The following is a 22,995-nucleotide window of genomic DNA, read 5'->3' as shown; positions in this document are numbered from 1 at the left end:
TCAGAACATTGTGTTATGACTACAGATTGGTGAATCATTTTAAAGAAAATAACAAGACTTGAACCTCATTCTTGTTAAGCACCAAGAATGTTCTCAGTGCTATACGAGACACTAATAAATAGTCATCACCCCAAAGAACTTAAAGTCTATACGCCTCTGTCCGAAGCTTCACCCAGATCCTTTGTACAGGTTCAATACAGTTTGGATAAGAGCTCTAACTGATAAGAGCTCTGTGGCACACAGCAGTGATGTTCCAATTCATATTTTTTCTTGGCACTGCACCTTTAAATGATGCAAAACCCCAGTTAATCTGCTGCAAGATGAGCCTAAATTCTACATAGATGCTCAATGGGGCTTTGGGGTGGTAGACTGGAGATTCTGCATCCACTATATTTCAGTTAAAAATATGGAGGTTTTATAAGTTAAGTATGAAAATGAATAATACGATTAAGACAGTATCACAACTGTGTCATATTAAATTCCACGTGTTTTACACTGTCCTGACATTTAAGTGCACTACAGATTTTGGTACTGAAAATGTCCAGCCACATTGTAGAAGTTGCCAAGGGAGAAGCTGAAAGTTTGGGTAGCTGGGTACAGGGAAGTCAGCTCTTTTGGAAACAAAGATTTAACATTTAGAACAAAGGTTTGGAATAAGTAAGTTAGCTGGATGCTTCTGCCTAAAAGATTAGCAGTGAGATAGTTAAGTGTTGACATGTATCATCTTTAGGTTTCAGAGTTAAAACAGCCTATTGAAATGAATAAGGGTAAGTTCACACCTCTCAGAGTTATTAATTCAGGATATACATACAAGATATGTGTATGCATTTTTCAGTGCTGATGCAGTGCAGTATAAGCATTATTTTACACCAGGTACAGGCACTGCCACACTATGTCACAAGGCAGTGTACAGAACCATAGTTAAGACAACTGTGCCGGCCCTTAAAAAATGCATTAGGTTCATATTCTTAATTGCAGTTAAGAGGGCTAAAACTTTTCTTAAAATGAAAGCTTAGATTCTGGAGCATAAATTTGTAGGAGGAAATGGGTTCTGCAGCAAATTCCACAGCTACAGCTGCAGAATCTTGCAGGGCCCTCCAACAGATTTCTTGAATGGCTCTTACTAAAGAATGTGCTCACTCTTGCTCATTGCAATTTACATATTGGTTTCCTTAAGCTTTTGTAAGTCACACAGACAGATACTTCATGTTCTGGTCTGTGTATAAAAGATGAATACTCCCCTCTGCCAAATCATACTTTCATGCACATCTTCAATTCCTGTGCAACAATCCTAATTACAGGTCATCAGCAGGAACTGAACCTGAGACCTTTAGCACTAAGGGCCTGATCCAAAATCCACTGAAGTCATTCCATTGCTTCAGAACCCAAAGACACAAGCCTCTTCCATTTAAGTTAAAGCAGCAAGTATTAGCTAGTAAGAATAGTAGGCTATTATCCTTTACGTGCACCAGTCACTAGAGGGCATCAAAACACAATTAGCCAGTGTGTTGCCTGGCTCCAAATGGAAGTGTCAAAAACTGTGGGAGCCTATTTTCCCCATCCTACAGTCTACTCTTGTTATTTTCAGACCCCAAAAAGCAGGAGAAAAGAGAATGCTCACAAGACAACATTCTGTTGATAGATCAAGATTAAATTTTGCAGACCTGGGATAGCTCAGTGGTTTGAGCACTGGTCTACTAAACCCAGGGTTGTGAGTTCAATCCTTGAGTGGGGCATTTAGGTATCTGGGGCAAAAATCTGTCTGGGGATTGGCCCTGTTTTGTGGTTAGAGAGGCATTAATATAGTTATAGTCTTGTAAGGAGTCTTCATGATATTCCAGCTATTTTGGCTACCAGGAATGCCACAGTGTGTAACAAAATGCTGAGTATGACAAGTTTATAACTCTTTTTCCTCTGTTTGGTATGAAAACGCTTAAAGAATCAATTAGATTAAAAAAGATTTCAGCAAAAGGTATCCCCCCCTCCTACTTCTCTTCACTGAGTCCTGTCCAAGCTTTTTCCTCTCCATGCCTGTAAAATGTTTCATGTGACTATAATAATAATGCCACCCAGCCTTATATAGCACTTTTCATCCATAGATCTCAAAATGCTTTACAAAAGGAGGGAAGTATCATTTCCCCATTTTACAGATGGGAAACTGAGGCATAGAGAAGTAAAGTGACTTGCCTACGGTCATCCAGCAGGCCAATGGCAGAGCTGGAAATAGAGCCTAAGCCTCCCAAGTCCCAGTCTAGTGCTCTAGCTGCTAGGCAATACTGCCTTTTATTAGTGCTCATGAAAGATGTCACGCTCTGGAGACACAAGTTCAGGAACTCTAGGCCACATATAGCACTGGGCAGCAGCATTGCAACCTATCCCAGTACAAGCACATGGTTCAGTGCTGTGAAACACCTCTAGATGCAACCAAGTAGCGCCCTCTTCATGGTAATTTAGTCATTGTCTTCTTTGGCAACATGATCCTCCACCCAATCTACTTAATTATGTTGGATGTTTTTCAGATATGAAGCTTGTCAAAGTTCAAGGAGATGTTTTATTGTTGTCTTCTCCCCACCCCAATCCCACAGGCCCACACCCAAACTGATTCACTCATCCCTAATTATAAGCTTAATATCTGTCTGCCAAAAAGCCTTTGAAGCCCAAACAAAGCAGATCTGTAGTTGATACACACTCAAGATAGCCCACAGAGTTTTGTGGTCTTTAAGTGCACAAACAATGCATGATTGGGCACCAGATTTCTAAACTGGAGAATATGCATAACCTGACAATGAAGCAATGTTATCCATCTGCAATATGTTACATTTCAGAAAACACTTCCATTAGAGATTCCAAACAGGGCAATAGGAAACACATGTACAGACACATGTCTGTTGGAAGCTAATATTTCCAAAAATTAGGTAAGAAATAGCCTCACCGACAGTCAAATTAAGGGACCAATGCTAGTTTATAAATTGTTTATCTCCTGATAGTTATGAAAACCACCAAAGAATTCATTATAAAAAGATTTTAGCCAAAGGTGTCCCTGCAACAGGCAAAATACATCTGGCTGCCTGGAAGAGAAGAAAGATCAGCAAAAAGACTTGCTCCTTGTTGGAACTTCAGGAATACCAAAGACGGGGTGACAAAGGGAGAAAGTTGGCAGCACTTCAAGAATATGCATCTTCTAGATGATGCAGCGTTGATAAAAAAAAAAAACATTTAAATAACAAGAGAAAAGACCGTTTGTGTCTTGGATTATTTTTACTTTTCCCTGGTATTTTTTCTGCAGATCCAGGGCAGCAGGGTCCAATATGCACTGGAATCAAGTTCCTTTGGAAAGGCAGCATGGGTGTTGGATGGCTGCCAGTGGAGGCAGGCGTTGCAGTAGCACAAGGGACAGAAAGGCTTGCAATAGGATAACTGGCACCGCTTGTATTTGTCAAGACCAAAAGTAAATTCACACCAAGACGCCACAAGCCAAGAAGCAACTTTAAACCAGATGCAGAAGGAAAAATCAAATGAGCATTCTTCACCCAACAAAACCTTCACAGCCCTCCTCAATCTAGCCACAGAGAAAAGGGGAGGAGGGGGCTACAGTTAGACTCAAGAGGTAGCGCCAAAGCAACACAGATATTATTGTAAGGCACACTTAAAATGGGATTTAAAATTCATGCAACTGGAAAAAATAACATAGACCAGAAACTTTTAGGACTCTTGCATAAAAATCTAGGAAAAATAATAATTTCAAAAGGGATTTCCCACTGTGCCAGCTTTATAATTCCATGAATTGCTTCCCTCAGTAAAAACACAGCTCCACCCCACTTAGCCAACCTAAATAGATACAAAATGGTGCAGAAAGAACCAGGCTGGAATTTTGTTAGCTGCTTCTTTTTCAAGCCCAGTAAATATTTAACAAAACACGTGATCAATGAAATGATGTGTGTTCAGATGATACAATCCAGTCACGATTCCTTCTGAATCACATTTCTTTACATTATTTACTTCAGGGCCACACTGACAAAGGCAGATATTCCACAAAATTCTATCTCAGTGCCCTTCAGTTCATCAAAACGATGTGGGCATGCGCATGAACGTAAGGGCTTGTCTACACTTACAGCGCTGCCCCAGTGCAGCTGCCATCAGCGTCGGTACTTCACCTCCCAGAAAGGCGGCAGCTGTGTTGACAGGAGAAGCCCTCTCACCAACATAGCATTGTCTACACGGGTAGTTAGATTGGAATAGCTGCATGATTTTCCATGCCCCTGAGCAACATAGTTATACTGACAGTCTGTAGTGTCGACCAGGGCTCACTTGTGGTGTTTTTAAAGTGAGCGCAGATAGTGCCTGCTACCCTTAAGGCAGAAATCCAATTTCCATTTGTTTTTCCAGTTGCTCAGTTTCCTCAAGGAAACATCATGTGAGTTTGATTTTTGGAGGGGTAGAGTGAGAGAAGGAAGAATGAATTTAAACCAAGTCAATTAAGGTTTTAATCCCTATGCCCACCCCTCTCCCCCCCAAAAATCACATAATTAACAAAACCCCACTCTAAAACAACAGGCTCTGATCAGAAATTATTTTAGCTAATTCAAAGATAGGTGAAAGTAGAAACTTCAAAGTCAATGGGAGTCTTCCCACTGACTTCCATGGGATTGGAATTAGGCCCATTGAACCAAGGTATTTAGGTGCCTAAAGACAGATTTTCAAAAGCACATAAGTGCCTATGGGAGTTAGGCACCTAGGTGCCTTTGAAAACCCCACTATGTGCCTCTCTCTCTTTCTCTTTCGGCACCTAAATACCTTTTAAAATCGGGTTCATAGTGACTTCAGGACCTGATCCGAAGCCCATTGAAAGTAATGGCAATCTAACCATTGATTTCAAAGGGCTTTGGATCAGCCTCTTAAAAAGCAAGGCAAGGATCTAATCCTGTAAACCATTATTCATGTAAGCAGTCCTATTGCCTTCAATAGGACTTCTCCTGGGAATAAGGATTACTCATTATTTATTTACTCTAGTGCTCAGTATAGACTAGTTTCCAAACACTGACCAAACACAGCCCATGCTCCTAAGAGCTCACAGTCCAAGAATGAGAGAAGGGTTTGCAGGGTCACACTACAAGTTTGAATACACCCCTCGGATAAGATTGTCAAATTCTCAGCATCAAGAGTCAACAGCTTCTCATGCATATTAGAACTTTATCTCTTTATTCCTAAAGTCCCAGTTAGGTCTTGTCTACACTACCAAGTTTCTGCGTAGTAAAGCAGCTTTCTGCGTTGTAAATCCCGAGCTGTACACACTGCCAAGCCACTTAGTGTGCAGAAACTGCGTAGTTGCAGCACTAGGGGGAAAAAAAAAAAACACCGATGAGAGGCGTACAGCTTTCTGCTCCAGGGCTACAGCGCTCCGGTGCCAGTGTAGACACCCTGGTCGATTACAGCACAGCGATTGGCCTCCGGGAGGTGTCCTACAAGATCTGTTCTCGCCTCTCTAGTCATCGGATTGAACTCTACTGCCCTGCCCTCAGGTGACCAACTGTCATCCCCACCCCATAAATTCCTTTGGAATTTTGAAAGTCCCCTTCCTGTTTGCTCGGTGATGCATGCAGTGGTCTCTGTGCTTCTTTCCAGATGACCATGCCTGCTCCATGCACCAGGCAACCCCCCGCTTGGAACAATGCCGAGCTGCTGAACCTCATTGGCATTTGGGGAGAGGAGGCAGTGCAGTCACAGCTGTGCTCCAGCCGTAGGAATTATGATACCTATGGACAGATTTCAGGATGCATGACAGAAAGGGGCCAGGACTGGGACACACTGCAGTGCAGGGTCAAAGTGAAGAAGCTGCAGAACGCCTACCACAAGGCATGGGAGGCAAACTGCTGCTCTGGTGCTGTGCCCACGAGCTGCCAGTTCTACAAAGAGCTGGACGCAATACTCAGTGGCGACCCCACCTCCACTGCGAAGGCTACTATGGATACTTCGGTGGCTCGCATGTTAGTCGAGAGTGGAACGAGCCTGGAGAAGGAAATCTTGGATGAGGATGTGGAGGGGCAGAGGACGACTCAGAGGTCAGAGATGCATGCAGCCAGGAGCTCTTCTCTACCCCGGAGGAGGCTAGCCAGTCACAGCTGTCAGAGCTTAGCAAAGCGAAAACAGGAGAGGAGGCCCCTGGTAAGTTAACCATCAGCTTAACCACAACTGGCCTTTCTACATATTTCCATACATGCATTTTTTAAAGCCATACTATTCTTATGCTCCGGCTCTATTATTCATCAAGAAATACCCCTTCAGATTAATGTACTCGATGGCTAGGTAGTCTGGTGCCAGAATTGAAATGTGTGTGCCATCTATCGCTCCTCCCCAGTTAGGGAAGCCCATTTGTGCAAAGCCATCCACAATGTCACACATGTTGCCTAGAATTACGGTCTTTCAAAGCAGGATGCGATTAATGGCCCTGCACACTTCCATCAACACAAGTCCAACGGTTGACTTTCCCACTCCGAACTGGTTAGCAACCGATCGGTACCAATCTGGAGTAGCCAGCTTCCACAGTGCAATCGCCTTGCGCTTCTCCAATTTCAGGGCAGCTCTCATTCTCGTGTCTTTGCACCGCAGGGCTGGGGCGAGCTCATCACACACTCCCATGAATGCGGCTTTCCTCATCCGAAAGTTCTGCAGCCACTGCTTGTCATCCCAGACATGCATCATGATGTGATCCTACCACTCAGTGCTTGTTTCCCAAGCGCTAAAGCGGCGTTCCACTGTGATCAGCACCTCCGTGAATGCCACAAGCAATATTGTGTCGTAGCTACTACGCGTGGCAAGATCAATGTCGAACTCCTCTTGCCTTTGTAGTTTAAGGAATAACTCCACTGCCACTCATGACGTATTAGTGAGAGCGAGCAGCATATTGGTCAGCAGTACAGGATCCATTCCTACAGACTGAAGAGGCAGGGCGTGCAGAACACAAACTGTTGAAAGATGGCGCCAAATGCGGACGGAAGCACAGGGATTGCTGAGATGCGAAGCAATGCATCACAGGGCATTGGGACAGGACCCAGGATGCCCCGTGACCTCCTCTGCCTTCCCACAACTCTTAACGGCAGAAGAGGAAGAGATGCTCTGTGGGATAGCTGCCCAGAGTGCACCACTCTGAATACCGCTGCAAGTGTGAACTTGCTATTGCGCAGACAGCTGACAGTGGGAACACACAACAACGGTTTCCCTTCAGCACTCTCTGAGTGGCGATGTAACTGCCAGCGATGTAAGTCTGCCAATGTAGGCATACCCTTAGTCACCAACTATGCTGGTAAAACCAGTATAGCGTGTAAATTCTGTGAGTAGAAAGTTTAGTTCAAGGAATTAACGAATGTAGTTAAAGACATTAGACTAAGTAAAGGACTATGTTAGGGCTCATCCTGTTTCTATTCCACAAAATCGGAACAGGATTAAACATGAGGGGGAAGAAAATATTCCTCATGGCCAGCTGCCATCTTACCGGCACTATTTGCCGGTGTTGCTGTACCACTGCAAAGTCAATGGCTCAAGTTTGCAATGCTGGTTGCAAGCCAATTTGCAAAGCAGTAAACTTCAACCGGACGAGTATTAACATCACTTCCCCCATGGAGGTGCTGGAGCTAATGCCACCACTCCACTGCACCCCCACTAACCCAAATTGCAGCTAGATATTTTACAAGCGTAGACCCTGAATGAAACAACATAATGAAAACAGGCAACTGCTGCTATAACAAATCATTATTTTTAGAAAGAGATTCACTGTTTTCAGTTTGTCAAAATCAGCTTTTTAAGTGCAGGCTTTGATACCAAACCTAAGCTAACGAACATTTTTACTCTAATATAACAAAATAAAATTTAAAACCTGCCACTCAAAAAAAAAAAAAAAAAAATGCTGTCACTTCCCTCTCAAATTAAAAAAAAAAAAAAAAAAAGATAGCCAGATGATATCCCTAATCACAAGCCACACTTGCCACTATTTTGTTTGAAAATATTTGTACTGTACTAACACCACCCGACCCACGTAACTGACATCTCCTCCTCTAGGTTAGTTCTGATTTCTCCTAGAAAGTTATTTAACAGCAATAAAAGCCCCCAAAAACTAACACAAGCAAATTGGACGGTGAGGACTGAAGCTTCTACTCATCATTTGCTTAAAACAAACATGCTCACAAAATTATCTGTACGCTGAAAAACAAAATTACTGGGGGAGGGGAGAGAGAACTGGATTGTATGTAAGAATTGGTTTAGGTGCTCGTGAAGTTAGTGTCTTGCCAGTGGTACAGCAGTAGTAAAACAACTATATAAGAAAATATCCAAGTTCAAGACCTACAAAATGACAATATCAGACTCCCCTTTTAATGCATGTTGTTGTAGGTCCCTTACCTTTGGTCAAGAACGCGAACATGTACATACATACGCATCTCCTTTCCAAAGTGCCAGAGCAACAACTTCTGCATGCAATTTCACAGCTGCAAGTAGGAGGGGTGATATGACCAGGATTCCCCGCCTCCAGCTCCTCCCCTCTGCTGCCCCCAACAAGAAGACTGAACTTGCTGCTTCACCATTCCTCAGAACCAAAAATTTTAGAAGTCTCAGGCTCCCAGCTAGGGGAATACAGAAGACTAAAACACTACGTGCTACACTGGGCCGGCTGGACTTCAGAGCAAAAGACAGAGAAGAATGCAGGAATAGCCAGCCAAGAAACACAAAGCACATGCTTCATGACCCAGACAAAACACATGTACTATAATTAAATACCAAAAATTAATGATTAAAGAATGTGAAAGGCGGCCATGTTTAGTTGGACTAAAGCCCGGAAGCTCAACTAACTTAAGGCTGACGACATCTCCAAATTATAACACAGAGGAAAACATGTACCTCTGCTTATATCTCCCACCATCTCACCCTGATCTAAGAGCAGTGATGCGATTGTGGATGGGAGTAGTGACAAGTTCAAAACGCAGTCTTGGCATGTACTTGAACCCCTCACACGAGCCCTTCCAACATATCGTGCTTTGCAACCCCTCTTTCATTTTGGTAAATAATCTCATGAAAGATCACAAGGGATCCAGACAGCTTTGTGACGTGTTCATCCTTAGCACTCCACAAGGATCCCGAAGTGCTTACAAAGGAGGGCAAGAATCATGATATCATTTTACAGATGAGGGAATGCAATTACAGAGCCCTAGAGTGACTCCCTCAGATGAGTGAGCAGCAGAGGTAGCAATGGAGTCCAGGTCTCCCAACCCGCTGGATGCAACCATCTCTCCAGTGTTTGCCAGGAAACTTCCATGGTGAAAGATTTCATTATAGCCTCTAAACAGATTCAGTGAAAGTTCTCTCAAACCTGGGCCCCATGAATGGTTTGACAGCAAAACCATGCAAAATTTACCAAGAAACTCAGTGGTTTCAAGTGACTTTTGCTTTGAGCTGTTGAGGCTGAATCAACCTGAAACTCCAACCAAGACACTTGGTGGGGGTGGTAGGAACAGTCTGAACCGAAGCATTAGAAAATCTTTGCACGTAGCCCACCACGGTTTGAAAAGAGGCACTCTATTTCTGACACCATAGAGGTGTCTTTGGAACCTATGGTGTGAAATAGGTGTATGTCACGCATGTGCTACGAGCACTAAAATTCCTTATGAAAATTCTAAGAAAATAAAAGGCTGAACTTCTTTATGACCAGTTAGTTTAGTTTTGAGCCAAAGAGATCAGATCATGCTCCAGAGCATACAGAGAAAGAATTATGTTGTAATTAAGGCACTGGATTAGCAACCAAGAGAACTAGGTTCTATTTCTGTCTCTACCACAGATTTCCTGTCTGATCTTTGGCAAGTTACTTAACTCCTGTGCTTCAGTTTCTCCATTTGAAAAATGGGGGAAATAATGCCTACCTTTTATGGGTGACAAGAGGCTTAAAATGTTTGTAGAACACTTTAAAATGCTTGGGTGGAAAGTGCTAGAGAAGAACAACTCATCCATATAGTCACATAGCAGATCTGCCTGAAATTAAAAGCACTTTTGAATTACAGACTTTAAGAGAAGTGAATTGATTTAATCTAGATTAAGACAAACTAGATTTCCCGCTAAGCAACCACCACAATACGAGACTGATTACAACCTTAGGCAAAAAGATACAACCAAATTTTAAAACTGAAATAATACAGATCCAGTACCAGGCCTTAAGAAAACTACACACCATTTGTCAGGGACAAGCAAGAACCTTTTCCTGATTGGGGGAAGGGGAGAATAGAGAAACATGGAGTGCTAAACCATCATTTTTTGCAGAATTGAAAGATTTCATTTAAAAAGAACATTTTAGCTCAGTGGTTCTCAAACTTTTGTACTGGTGACCCCTTTCACAATAGCAAGCCTCTCAGTGCCACTCCCCTTAAATATATAAAAAAGTGTTTTAATTTATAACACCATTATAAATGCTGGAGGTAAAGTGAGGTTTGGGGGTGGAGGCTGACAGCTCGTCATCCCCTGAGGGGTCCCGACCCCCAGTTGGAGAACCCCTGTTCTGGCTAATGTAACCTTTTAACCATGACCCAATCCAATGCTGTCTGAGTCTGCAGATAGAGAGCTTTAGTGCCTCCACTGCTCATAGCTTTGCCAAGCAGCAAGCTTAGCAGCATCCAAACATCTGAGGTTCTCCCATCACAGTGTAGCTAGTCAAGATAACCCCCTGGTGGTGCTGACCATGACTAACTACAGCAAGTTAATCTCATGCTTTTTAAGGGCCTGATTCATGATTTTTGAATGCTTTTGGTTGGCAATACTACTAACCATAGAAGTAAGGCCTTCTCTACAGTAGGTTTATTTTCTTAAAATTTACCACTGGTGAGAGTGCTAGTGTAGATTTAAAACACTGACAAAAGCTGTGCCATGGTCCCTCTCTAGAGCTTGTACAGTGAAGGATAATTGCTTACTGATAAGGGGTTTAACTTTACAAGGTACATGCTAAGGGGTTAACTTTAACTCAAATGGTAGAGGTCTGTGCTGAAGGTCTTCACTTCAAACCTTGCTGAAAACCCATAGAGGGAACTGTTTTATACCTTGTCTCCACTAGAATTTTACCGTGAGATATCTAACTCCAGCTATTTCCCTGCAAAATCACACTTTTTTTTTTTTGGTAGTGAAGACATAGGGCTTGTTGACACTTCAAATGTGGCACGGCTGCAGCGCTGCAGTTGTGGCACTGTAGCACATCAGTGAAGACAGTACCTACACTGATGGGAGGGGTTCTCCTGTCAGCGTAGGAGTCCTCCTCCCTGAGAGGTGGTAGCTAGATCAACGGAAGAATTCAGCTATCAATCTAGTGTTGTCTATACCAGGGGTTAGGTCAGCATAGCTCTCTCTCTCCAGGGTGTGGATTTTTCATGCACCATGAGTAAGCAACAACACTTTCTAGCGTAGACAGGGCCTAAATTTTTTGCATGATTTGGGCCTTAGCTGGCCGGAGGAATAACTAGTACATTTATGTATTCAAAAACCAACATGAACTTTCAACTGTTGTATCCTGTTTTCAGTCTCTCTCCAATGGTACTAGTAACGTCTGCAGCAAAACTCCAGGAAGCATGTAAATGTATTAATTCAGACAAGTGTACTGTCCCAGTCACACAGAATAGTTTGTGAAGATTAGAAGAGCTTTGCTCTGCATATGGAGAAATCCCACATCACAGGTGAAAGCAAGCAAGCCATGTCAGTTTAAATTTAATTACATATTTTATCGCTTATGAGATGCTAATTAGAAAGAACGCAAGATCTCTTTAGACATGACTTAGTCCAATTTAAATAACCACAAATCTTTTAGGGTCCATCCATACAATAAGTAGAAGTGATCTAGCAAAATTAAACCTTTTCTGCACTGGACACTTCCTTAGCATTTCCCACCTTTGCAGCTCCACCATTAGTAACAACAGTGGGAGAACCTGAACAGACCAGCCACCAGTGTTTTCACCATCAGTTGTCTATCCCTGGGTTAGAAAACGTGCCCATTAAGAACACCAGTGGCTGTACAAGGCCTGTTTACATAACAACCTTCCCTATGGCTTTTTAACAGGGTTTGTTTGATGTGAAGACTTTCAACACAGACCTCTACCATCTGAACTAAAGGTGACCTCTCAGCTTGCATCAGTAGTAGGCTGTTAACCTCCATTAGACAAACACTAGAACAGGATCACAGTACATGTTTTCTTAATGTGTAAAATCTACATTTGTAGTCTCACCAGTGGTAAATGTTAAGACAATAAATCTAGTGTAGACAACAACGTCATACTTTTGTGGTTAACAGTACTGTCAACTCTAAATGTTCAAAAATCATGAGTCAAGCCTCCCAAAATCATGTGACTGACTTAAAATCCAAAAGGTTTTAAAAAATTCATAGATTTTGAGTTCTTTTCCTTGCCGTCTGGTTTCTGAGCCTTAGAGATAGACTTGGTTCTTGTTTTCAAATTGTTTTTCCTTACAACTATAGGAGCTAGACATTTTTTTTTTAAATGGAAGCTGAGATTTCCTGGGAGCTGGGACTTTAAGAAAAACACCAAATATTGTGAGTGATGGCAACACAGCTTTTTATTGCTGGGTCCTTCAGTTTTGAAAATGAACCTTGTGAGTCTTTGAACTCATCTGAACGGACATTGTAACCAATTCATGGATTATACACAAAACTGCTTAGAGGAGCCTTTATCTTGAAGGGCGAGTACAATTATGATATCCATGCTAGCTGTCAATAACACTGTAAATATCCACATTCCAGTTTTATTTGCTTGTATAGAGTGAAAGAAGGCTTTCTAATGTGCTTTGTTGCTTGTTGATGTATCAAGAGTTCTTTTAAAAAAATCCACCACAGTATCCCCAAGTTAAACTATTTTGAAATGAAAGTTTTCATCATTGATGGGCAGAAGAATAGGAATACAGGGATTGCCATATTGGATCAAATCCATCTAGCCAAGTGTGTCCTGTCTCTGACAGTGGCCAGAACCAGCCACTTCAAACAAAAGTGCCAGAAACTCCCACACTGTACAATTATGGAATAATCTGCCTGTGGGGAAGTTTCTTCCTAACCCCATCAATTAGTGATTGGCTTGTAACCTGAGCATACTATAAATGCATTATTGCTTAGCTATATGCACATCTAATCCCTTTTTCAATCCTAGTGAGATCTTAGCCACAATGACATCCTGTTGGCAGTGAGTGACACGTGTTAATTATGGGTTGTGTAACAAAAAAGCATTACATCTGAAGTCCCCTTTTTCTTGAATTATGAGAAAGTAAATGGGAGAACCTGATTTACCTTCTTCATACAAAATGTAGTACCCTAGACATATTCACTCAGAGAAGAAATTATGAATACCTTTCTAAGAGACGTGCTACAGCTCAATCAGAAGGTATGGGTTTGAGGCAGGAATTATTGGGTGAGGTTCTATGGCTTGCATTACACAAGAGGTCAGACTAGATAATAATGGTCTTAGAATTTATGAATGGTGTTAAATCAGGGAAACTGAGCCCAAACACTATCAATAAAAGTGCTTTTAGATATTCTTCCTTACTAGATTAAAAGAAATAAAGATCTAATGAAATCTCTATTTCCATCTTAAAATCTACTGCCATTTTTCATATCCTCAAATGTACATACCCTATGACGTATAATGGAAGAGCTGGTGTGTGGCTGCACGTACCACTGGACTCTAATGGAAATGAATTTAAAACCGTAGAACTGTGTGACCTGTTGCCCTATGCTGGCAACATTCTCCTTTAGTTCCCATAATAGGGTCCTATGCTCATGAAGCAGAAGATCATAGTTCTATCACTACTGTTACTGAGGTTCCAAGCAGCCATGGGGAGCAACATAGCAACAACCATGAAATTGTAGGTGACCATGGATTTGTTAAAATATTTATCACTGGTATCCTTACAGTTATTGTCTAAGACAGTGGTCTCCAAACTTTTTTGATCGCGCACCCCATCAGTAAAAAAAATTTGAGCACTGCGCCGAAGCAAATAAATAGATAAAAACTCGGACTCCCACCCGAACTGCAGAAGCAAAAAAAAAAAAAAAAACTGCGCGCACCCCACTTTGGAGACTGGTCTAAGATACTCTTTGCTCCAGACATCATGATAACATTGTGGTGAGGGTAATAAAACAGGAAAAATATATACATATGACATTTTACGTAGTTCCCTTCCAATAAAAAAGATCAGTAAAACTATATTAACATCTGTAAAACATGTTTCACCACACAAGCATTTTAATAGTCTCATACAAATGTGTCTATAAAAACTTCACCTGGAATCCTCATTTACAGTAGTCAGGACAGGAAATGGGTAAGATTTCCCACATTAATTTTAATAAGGCCAAGCTATTCCTTCTGATTTTAAATGGCAGATGCAATATGTAAAGACAGCACAAGGCTCTTCTGAAAGAGATAGGACGAAAGTAAAGTCTGGGATAGAAGAAGAGAAAGAGATCCAGCCCCTAAAACCTGCAGCCAACACTACCCCCAAAGTGGGCTTTAATACATAAAATCAAGCCACTAGAAAAACTAAATGGTTTGGGGAAGAGAGAAATAAATTAATGAGGTTTGCAAAATTGAGCCCATGTCACTTTTCAGGTGACGTCTAAGATTTAAGGAAGATTTAACCACCTTGTCCTGGGGAAATTACAGCAAAGGTAAATGCATTCTGCTTAACTAAATTCCCCCTGCCAAAACACTTGGATAAAAGTATTTCTTCCTGTGAGTCCCAAACTATTTGAATGGCCTTTTTTTTTTTATTATATTATTTATTATTGTTTTTATACTATTCTTGTGCACTCCTTTAAATGATTGGTGCGGTCCACCCCAGAGATGGCTGCACTGACATGTTGTGGAACAAATTCTGCTCACACAGAAATCAGTAACACTGTCTGTATTATGAGAAGTTTCACACTACTGATGACAGACACAGCTGAATTGGTGCTGAAATGGTTTAACTGCAACTGCAGACCAGGACAGATTACGTTCAGCACTGCACATATTTAGCTGCACCGATTGATAATGTGTGTGAGCAGTCACAGGTCATTTTTGTACATAGACAAGGCTAATGAAGTTACTCACATGGGTAAAGAGAGCAGAATTGACATAGTTTGTAAAGCTATTAGAATGTCTGGGGATTTTTAGGGAAAAATCTTGAATAAATATTAGAACTATGAAGACATGAAACTAACCAAGAAGTAGGTTATGCCACTGTGGCCTGTGATACAGTTTCTCTATGACTTTTATGCTAGGAAAAGAAAGATTGTAGATCAATTTCTGTGCTGAATTTATGCAACCTAGCTGAAGTCATAACTGTCTATATACTCTAAACATACATACACACACTGTAAACAGATATTATGTGTTGAACCACAGACACTGGTGACTTCAGCATAACTGAAACCTTTCATACCACAGAATTACAGTGTTGTCTACAAATATGTTCAGAACTTGTTGCTGACAAACAAAAATACACAAAATCGAGGGACAGAGCTCATATGTCTAGAAGGCCAGCAAAAAGAGTATAGACAGTTATAAACTGAATCACCCCCAAAACCTGCATATGCACATTCGCATTTCTGCCCAGCCCCGGCAAGTGACAAGAGTTGCAAGTGCTGGGACATTTCAGAGAACAGGGGAAAGAAGGGTATTGGGATTCTTTCTACTAATAGGAACTCCGGTGAAAATATTAACAGTCATGTGCCAGTATATTTATGCCTGCACCTGTAATTTTCACTCTATGCATCTGAAGAAGTGGGTTTTTTTACCCACAAAAGCTTATGCCCAAATAAATCTGTTAGTCTTTAAGGTGCCACCGGACTCCTCGGTTTTTATTAACATTTTGTCTATTAAAAACAGTCAGGTACAAAAATCTCCCAGTACACAGAGACCCTGAGCAGTTATTAGGGAACAAGAAACTTTCCATTTTCATTCACAAAACAGCCAGACAAATGAACTTTACACAACTACTGAGACAAGATGGGGAGGGGGTGTTAAAGAGGGATGGATCTCTCTTCTCTGCTCTGCCTTTTGGGACAGGCTCACTGACAGTTACATGGCTTCAGTCTCTTTGCAACAGGCTACGTTCTAATTAAATTCATTTAGCAAACCGAAAAAGGCAGAGAATATTCTCTTTTTCCCACCCCCAGTTTCAGAATTATTGTGTCTCCTGAGGGGAAGGGATAGAATGAGGCATTTTGTTTTCGGGATGACTCAGAGCTAGTCTACACTGGCAACGCTCTTCAAAGATATCAAAAGCCCGGAGATTCTATTTTTATTTATTTATGTTAATGGAGAACTTGCTGAGTTTTTTTGTTTTGTTTTGAATCAAGCAGGCTCTGGCTGTCAGTGCATCCCATGCCTCTATAATCATTAACAACTGGACAAAAACAACCCAACGAGCTGAAAGTGTCAGCCTAAAATATAAAGCACACGGTTCTTATAGAAGATCAGACACAGCCCAAACTTTTTTGTTATTGTTGCAAACTCTCTCTCAAGATAAACATCTTGTTAACACACCAGAGGCCGTTTTAATGGCAACAACCTTGCGATTATCTCCTGTTCAAACAAGACAAATGCTGACACTCTGATCCGAAATCTACATGATTGCCATTTGCTGCTGCAGCTCCTCAGAGGTCTCCCCTCCCCTCTTTGCATTACGCTAAACTACAATGCATTCCCCACCACCTTAGATTGCCAGTGTAAAGACAAAAAAGAAAGTGTATTTTACACTCACCCCCTTTTTATGTTAAGTTAGGGCTGCATCGCGGATTTTGGAGAAGGAAATGAGATGAAACAACCCACCGCTGCTAGAAATGTTTCAGCTCTCTCCTGAGACTTTTCACATCACGAAGTGAAGGAGTTTCTACTTTATCCGCCACGATCTGACCAATACCACTTAGAATTTTACACTTGCTGGCTCCGGTCCAGTTTTTATTTTTACAATGTGCCTTTCGCTGGCTCCTCCCCGGAGAGACAAATGGGGGAGAGGGAAAGTCGAGGGAGTCCCCTAAAGGAAGTGTGCTGCTGATCTCTCTCGGCTTTGGAGCCTTCCTTGAACTGTTAGTCACTTTCCAGCTCTTGGGGGAAGAAGAAAAGTCCGCTCCGCTTCTATTCAACAATTTCAGGAAGTTTAAGTTCTTTAGCCTTTAAAGAAAAAGAAGAGAGAGAAAAGGATGCAACAGCTTCACATGCCTCCTCCTCCTGGAGCACCTCTGCCTCCGGCACAGCTCATGCTAGACATTCAAGTGTAACAAAGCCGATCGGAGGAAATTTTAAGGGGAGGGAGGGGACCAAAGATTTGAATGAGGGGCACCGTGCACGGGATGTGTGAGTCTGCACAGTTAAAGCTCACCCTTAACAGTGCCTGCCTGGACTGCCAAGGAGCTGGTCACTGGCTTTCTGTTGCTAAATACAAACATTTTTGAAATGCTGCATTTAATTGGCAGCAATGTGTTGAAATTGCATCCAGCCTCCGGTGGGTGGGAGTTTAGATAAGCACAGCACGCCACGAGGGGGAAACTGAAAGGCAAAATATTATGGCTTTGTGACTTTAAGAGGGGGGCAGGAGGCGGTTCCTTAATATGATCAGATCTTGGATGCTTTCAACAGAACAACGAATCTCACTTCAAGAGAGAGCTTCTCTCCCAACTTTCCACGGAGTCAGCATTGAGAGCGTGGCAGGGTCTGAGCCCAAATGCGTTGCACGCCTAGGGGAAAGGCTGGCAGGAATTTGCCTCGGACACTAATTACGGAGTGAGAGACGAAGTAACTGAGGCGCATCTAGGACATTACGCAGCTGGACTGCCTTAGAAATGGAAAGCCAGTGCGCAATAGGTGGTTTGAGTTGGTTTGTTTTCCAGCTTTCTCTACGGTTTTCCGGTGGCGGCAGGTTTCCTTGCAGTTTGTTCTGTTTAGCGGTAGTAATTGTCAGTCGGTGTTGGGCAGGACGCTGCTGAAATGCTATTCACGTGCAGCCAGAGTCCTGCAGCGCCTCCGAAAAGCCACAGACCCCTGCCCTGCATACACATGCCTGAGTCGCTTTTCCGCACAGAAACAGTCGCACTGACCTCTGTGGAGCTACCCAGGTGATTCAAGTTACTCGGGTGCTGATGTGTTTGCAGGATCAAGCCCAAAGTCTGTTTAAAAAAAAAAAAAAAAAAAAAAAAAACACCACACACACACACACACGTCTTGCTTACACATTAGGAGAGTTCTGCTTCTGTTAAGTAACCTGTACCTGACCTGCACACTTGTGACCAACAGGACTGGAGGTTAGGACTACTGCCTTTCAGTGCCTTCTGGTCACATCTATGCAGCTGACTTGAGCTTTGATCCTACAATGGGCTAAGCTAGCACAAGCCCAATGCACAAACGTCCATGCCGCGTGCATCCTCGGAGCAAGTCTCTTGGGGCCATTGACTTTCAGTGGCTTCAGGAATGGGCTTCTAATAGCTCTATGCCTCGGTTTACCTATTAAAAGTTAAGTATCAGAGGGGTAGCCATGTTAGTCTGAATCTGTAAAAAGTAACAGAGGGTCCTGTGGCACCTTTAAGACTAACAGAAGTAGTGGGAGCATAAGCTTTTGTGGGTAAGAACCTCACTTCTTCAGATGCAAGTAATGGAAATCTCCAGAGGCAGGTATAAATCAGTATGGAGATAACGAGGTTAGTTCAATCAGGGAGGGTGAGATGCTCTGCTAGCAGTTGAGGTGTGAACACCAAGGGAGGAGAAACTGCTTCTGTAGTTGGAAAGCCATTCACAGTCTTTGTTTAATCCTGATCTGATGGTGTCAAATTTGCAAATAAACTGGAGCTCAGCAGTTTCTCTTTGGAGTCTGGTCCTGAAGTTTTTTTGCTGTAAGATGGCTACCTTAACATCTGCTATTGTGTGGCCAGGGAGGTTGAAGTGTTCTCCTACAGGTTTTTGTATATTGCCATTCCTGATATCTGACTTGTGTACATTTATCCTCTTGCGTAGTGACTGACCAGTTTGGCCAATGTACATAGCAGAGGGGCATTGCTGGCATATGATGGCATATATAACATTGGTGGACGTGCAGGTGAATGAGCCGGTGATGTTGTAGTTGATCTGGTTAGGTCCTGTGATGGTGTTGCTGGTGTAGATATGTGGGCAGAGTTGGCATCGAGGTTTGTTGCATGGGTTGGTTCCTGAGTTAGAGTTGTTATGGTGCGGTGTGTGGTTGCTGGTGAGAATATGCTTAATGTTGGCGGGTTGTCTGTGGGCGAGGACTGGCCTGCCTCCCAAGGTCTGTGAAAGTGAGGGATCATTGTCCAGGATGGGTTGTAGATCATCCCACTCCAGCCACCAAGCAGATATACTGTGTTAAGGACTGAGGAGACCCTCTGCTGCCAGCTCTGCCTCTTTGGAGGAGAGGGGGTCAAAGAGAGTCCCTGCTGGCTCTCCTGGGGAGGAAAAGCACCCCATTATTGCTGTCCATGCCTCTCCAGGAAAGATGGGAGGGCACCCTGTGACTTCCGTTCCAAGTTGGGGGTGGGGCCACAAGGGATCCCTTTGTCATGGTGTGCCTGGGACCCCCAAATGCCTTAATTCAGTCCCGGGGGCCTGCCTTTGTTAGTGGAGTGGAGGCAATGAGATTGCAATGTGATATGAGACAAGAAGGGAGGGTTAAAGATGTGAAAGACCTTGAAGGGGAGGACAGGAAATGTAAACTTAATAGTGTGTCAGGGAGAGCCAGTGGAAAGATTTAAAGAGTGAGGTGCTGTGGTCAGTTTAACGGGCAAGGAAGATGATTTTAGCAGCTTCATTTTGACTTTGAGCTTCAGTCATGAAAAATTTCAGAGTAGCAGCCATGTTAGTCTGTATCTGCAAAAAGAACAGGAGTACTTGTGGCACCTTAGAGATTAACAAATTTATTAGAGCATAAGCTTTTGTGGGCTACAGCCGAAGACGTGGGCTATAGCCCACGAAAGCTTATGCTCTAATAAATTTCTTAGTCTCTAAGGTGCCACAAGTACTCCTGTTCTTTTAGTCATGAAAAACTACAGCAAGATTGTTCCTGATGGAAACTCCTTACACCACTCAGAAAAGCAATCATCTGAAAACGACAATACTTAGCACCTGATCAAACAGCACATTGCAAACGGACTGTGGGACAGAGGAGTTTACTCCCTGTAGGATCTGATTAAAGCATCATTAAAAGAATTGAAGAACACGCAAATCAGCATCACCAAAGATGTTATCACTTCCATTTACATATTGAACAGCTATGCATGAAATTGCTGCAGCAATACCTTGTTGTTGTTTTTTACCACATGTCCTCCCCACAGCAAGATTGTTATAGCACTGCAGCCCTCACCCACTCAGATGTCCTGCTCTCACACAGGCTGTTCTAAAGAGGGCAAACCCACAAGAGGTGTCACTAAAAAACATGACCTTTTATTGGTTTGGCTTATAATATATTTTATATTTTCAGTCGGGTGAAAGAGTGAATCCATGTGGATGCAGCACATTGCATAACTTTATCATGGATATTTGATCCTACCTGTCTTCTGTATCACACGCTTCCCAGAAGTTAGACCACACTGTAGCTCTGCCTACACAGCTAATAGCTAGAGCAATGAATAAGGAGTCAGGAATTCTGAATATTGTTCCTGGCTCAGACACTGATTTGCTGTGTGACTTTGTGCAAATCATATCACCACTTTATGCCTCAGTTACTCACCTCTTAGATATATGTAATTTACTGCTGCTTAAAGGTGCCTTCTGGCAAAAGGGAGCAGTGGTGTTCAAGTCCTGAGTGCCATCTGAAAGTGTTGACTGTGTTTGTGTTATCCTGTTAGCTTGGCAAGTCAAAACTCAAGAAACAAAATGCGATTCCACATGGAAAAGTGTGGCTGTATTATATCTGGTGAGAGATCCTCTGAATCACAGATATTCAGGGGGCGGGAAGATTCTGAGAAGTGGTAATGCTGAACAAGACCTAAAGTAGCTGGAGAGTGGACAGGGCATTAGACATGCTTCTAATGTGAGATGACAGCAAAAAGACCTATGCAATTTTGAGCTGCATAAGTCACAGAGACAGAGATAATGGTACCTTTCTATATAGCCCTGATGCAAACAGATCTGAAATACTGCATTCAATTCTAGGCACCCCATTATCAGAAAGTATAGGGTTGCTCATAGAATAGCAACAAAAATTACCAAGGTTTTGGAAACTCTGCCCTGTGAGTAAAGACCTAAGATCTAAATATGGCTAGACGTGCTAGGGGGACAAAATAAGAGTCTACAACTATCTGAGGTGTAAAACACCAAGGAGAAAGGAGAACTATTTAGGGAGGCACAAAGGGGTATAATTAGGAGTAATGGTATAAGGGACTGAAATTAAGCAAAATAAAATTTAGGATGAGTACCATTAAAAGTCTTTTGGCTATGAAATAAATCTGTTACACTGTAGAATAGTCACTCTGGAAGCCCTATTGCTTGGGACAATTAAAATGAGACTGAGCATAGCACTAGATTATCTGTGTCTAGGCACAATTCTGCATTGGCTGATGGTGTGTGTGGGCTAACTGATCTTCCATAGAGATGGAAAATCCCTCAAACTCCTGTGGTTCTAAGTCTTTCTCCTCTTTAGGACACTGTTTGGCATGTCTGAAGCAAACCTGTAAGAGAGAAGGCAAATAGCCTAGCCCTCTGGGAGGGAAAATCTAAAGAGAAAAAAGGACCAAAGAAGTGTTTGTGTACAATATTCTACAGTCACACCAGAAATCATAGTAAAAAAAAAAAAAACAATGCAACACACTGTCCTCATGCAGACTTTTGCTGGAAATGATACTGTTAAGCTCCTAAGAACATGGACAAACATTCACAGCCACAAATTGTTCGTTCTTTCCACTCAGCATGCATATTTTATTCCTGTCATATAAGATGATAAATTTGCATGCTAGGATCTGTAAATCTGTGATTATTCATGGCATATATAAACAAATAAAAAAAATTGTTTCCTCTAAGCTTATAGAAACTTTTTAATTTTAAGAATAACTGAAATGTACTAACATCAAGAAATTGAACTGTGCACCAGCATTGGATGGACCAGTATTAAATAGTGTTACAGTAGATGACAGCCTTAGAATGTTAGTCCTTTAGTTAAAAAGGTCATTTTTGTTGCCTTTGCCCTTGCGAACTGAAGCACAGCGTCAGAGAGATCCAAAGACTGGCCAATGGCATTTTCAAGTAATAAAATAATGAGTGTCACTTACCAGCTTCACAGTCAAATTTGTACCACTGTCTATAGGATCTTGCATCTGATGCTGAAAACAGGAAGCATATCCTTTGCAGTACTCCGAAGAGGATACTGAATCTAAAGAAGATGATGATGCATCTGACACAACCAGTTGAAGGAATAGCAGCCACAAGGCATGAAGAGAGCTCTTGGATTCAGTGCGAGGATCCCCCTATTTCTTCTCTTCATGTCACAGTTGGGCTCTCACTTCATTTCAGTTCGTCCTTATATCTCACTGACTGATGGGTGACGCACCACCACTTAAATACCCACAAGGGCGTGGCTGACAACATTCTAGGAGGTTGGAGGAAAATGTAGTTCTCGGAAAGTCTGGAAGTTTCCACGAGATTCTACGAAGGCCCAGAACATTCTAGGAGATTAGTAAAAAATGGATCCACATACAGAATACCTGAAACATTTTACTTCAAATATTCTATGTTCCCCTTTGTCGCTAACAATAAAAAGAGCACCCCAAGCCCAGCACACCCCAAGCCCAGCACCCAGGGCAGTCACCTGTCCCTAAATCCAACCCTGGACAGGAGCTGCTCCATGTAGACATGCTTCTTTCAAGGCTGGGTTGCCATAGCGCCACTCCACACCAGACTGTAGAACAAGAACACCGAGACTTGTACCTTGTTCTAAGTGTGACTGCACCTAACAGGCCTTCTGTACTCACTCGATGAGTGGCCCATCACATACACACAC

The 22,995-nt window shown here is 42.4% G+C and overlaps 1 protein-coding gene across 6 annotated transcripts in view; it reads right to left on the bottom strand.

The window, feature by feature from the left end:
- The window catches only part of PRR5L (proline rich 5 like), a 69,848-nt gene extending 47,209 nt beyond the window's left edge, over positions 1-22,639 (bottom strand). Inside the window, exons 1-2 of one of the 6 annotated variants that reach the window (XM_054025132.1) lie at positions 17,380-17,394; positions 16,762-17,171 (exon numbers count right to left, since the gene is read on the bottom strand). The gene's annotated coding sequence lies outside the window, so the exon portion shown is untranslated. Of the gene's footprint in view, positions 1-8,391; positions 8,660-16,761; positions 17,409-22,267 lie in introns of those variants that run through there. The other 5 variants (XM_054025135.1, XM_054025136.1, XM_054025131.1 and 2 more) reach the window with 5 other exon arrangements.
- Between the last annotated feature and the right edge of the window lie 356 nt (positions 22,640-22,995).

Source organism: Malaclemys terrapin, chromosome 4 (assembly GCF_027887155.1).
Source record: "Malaclemys terrapin pileata isolate rMalTer1 chromosome 4, rMalTer1.hap1, whole genome shotgun sequence".
Taxonomy (NCBI): Eukaryota; Metazoa; Chordata; order Testudines; family Emydidae; genus Malaclemys; species Malaclemys terrapin.
This window is presented reverse-complemented; position numbering and strand designations above follow the sequence as displayed.